This window comes from Babylonia areolata, chromosome 2 (assembly GCF_041734735.1).
Source record: "Babylonia areolata isolate BAREFJ2019XMU chromosome 2, ASM4173473v1, whole genome shotgun sequence".
Lineage (NCBI taxonomy): Eukaryota > Metazoa > Mollusca > Gastropoda > Neogastropoda > Buccinidae > Babylonia > Babylonia areolata.
The window spans coordinates 18,879,882-18,882,106 of NC_134877.1; the positions used below are offsets into that span (position 1 = coordinate 18,879,882).

Sequence of the window (2,225 nt, forward strand, 5' to 3'; positions counted from 1 at the left end):
CCACTACCACTACAACTGCTGCTACCTCTACTAATTATTTTTATCATTGATATAAAAGAATATGTATTGCTCGTAACTACAGATCACTATACTCATGCTTTACAATGACACTGGGAAAAAAAATTAAAGGATACGTGTAACAAACACACAAAAAAACCGACATTGGAATGGAACAATGCTCAATATATCTAAAACAAAGAGACGTACCTACAGTCCCATCCATATATGGGTGAGCTCGATAGTCCCCCGTGTCGATACTCCCCGGCCCGATACTCCTCGGCTTGAGAGAGAGAGAGAGAGAGAGAGAGAGAGAGAGTGTGTGTGTGTGTACACGTGGTCGTAACATGGGAATTGGTGATTACAAGTTGTGACGTGTGTGTGTGTGTCTGTGGGTGTGTGTGTGTGCGTGTGTTTGTGTGTGTGTGTTATGAGTGAGCACATGCGCGTTTATTGTCTGTCTCTTTCTATGAATGAGTGTGTGTGTGTGTGTGTGTGTGTGTGTGTGTGTGTGTGTGTGTGTGTGTGTGTGCACATGTGCGTTCATTGTCTGTCTCTCTGTATGAGTGTGTGTGTGTGTGTGTGTGCGTGCGTGCGTGCGTGCGTGAGTGTGTGTGTGTGTTTGTGTGTGTGTGTGTGTGTGTGTGTGTGTGTGTGTTTGTGTGTGTGTGTGTGTGTGTGTGTGTTATGAGTGAGCACATGTGCATTCATTGTCTGTCTCTTTCTATGAATGAGTGTGTGTGTGTGTGTGTGTGTGTGTGTGTGTGTGTGTGTGTGTGTGTGTGTGTGTGTGTGTGTGTGATGATTTATTCATATAGGTCAAGGCCCCTAATGAAGGGGTATATGAACAGACAACAATGAAAAACAAAAACAAAAACATTTCACTTAATACAACATACATAGAAAACTCGATATAACATAAGTTCAAATGAAAACTAGCCTAGCAACAAAACAGTGTTTTCATGACGTAATAGTTTCTCCGGTCGGACTTTGGAAGCTTTATATAAATACAAAGCAAGGTTTCTAACAATTTCACAGGATGTTGAGGACATTAACAAGTAGAGAGAGAGAGAGAGAGAGAGAGAGAGACATACTTTAACTTATTGCCTACTGGAGAAGTGCACTATATATAAAATCGTCGAAATAATCATTATTATTATAATCATTATGCATTGCTACTGTTGTTATGCCTTCTAAGTTCATTCATTTATCTATTTATTTTCACTAATTGTACTTACGGTGGATCTGTCGCTTTAAAAAGCCACTTTTCTTCCTCTTACTTTTTTCCCCACTATTAAGCTTGTTTTTACATTGTTGGACTGTAACTTACAATTCAATGTGTGTGTATTCGGGCAAAATTAATTTCCTTTAATGTTACAAACTCATACGAAATTGTGCTGTGTATTTGTTTGAGAGGGGGGAAAAAAAAATCTAGTACGGGTGGGGTTCGAACCCACGCGGATATAAATCCATTGGATCTTAAGTCCAACGCCTTAACCACTCGGCCACCGTACTGTTCCAGCAAGAGGGGAAATCTTACTTTTATGAAGAACCGTTTCGTCCAAATGTTTTGTTTGCCTGTGACCTTGCAGGTTTGTTTCCAAGAATAACATTCTGCTATGACTTTCAGACTCGATTTCTATTGCAAATTCATCACTCTTCATGTATCTGAAGAGTAATCGACCGACTATTTGCGGGTATTCATGCGTGCAGCAGCTGAAAGACTTCCGACAAGGTATTTGTTAAGGGAAAAAAATCGATCGAATCTGGATTCATTTTTTTGTTGAATCCGTCATCATTTCGGACTTTTGGACCACAAGATGCATGTGGCTTCTGAAAGGCTTAACCTACAAAGAAAATGAATCTGTGGTACATCCTTGCACAATACGTTTTTGAAGGTTTTCATTAAGCTAATATTTCTTAGTAGTCCCTTGACATATCGCCATTGCGTGGTGCATTCATTATGAAAATGATATTATAGTGCTAATAATAATTTTGTAACCATGCGCACTTTGTGTGTGTGTGTGTGTGTTTCTCTATACGTATCAAGATCTTTCTGTTGATCGTCAGCTGTTGTGTTGATTACACCTGAATTTCTCTGCACTTTCGGAAAGTTCCTTATTTTAATCATTTGCCATTTACATGTCTTACATTTTAATGTGTTTGCTTATTTTAATTATTCTATTTCATTTTTTGTTTTACACAAACCTAGGGTGGGTTCCCGAGAC

At 39.1% G+C, this 2,225-nt stretch overlaps 1 non-coding gene across 1 annotated transcript; it reads right to left on the reverse strand.

Moving 5' to 3' along the window:
* Positions 1–1,429: 1,429 nt before the first annotated feature.
* Positions 1,430–1,512, reverse strand: Trnal-uaa (transfer RNA leucine (anticodon UAA)). Its single transcript has one exon. It is a non-coding gene; the product is annotated as a tRNA-Leu (tRNA).
* Positions 1,513–2,225: the final 713 nt, after the last annotated feature.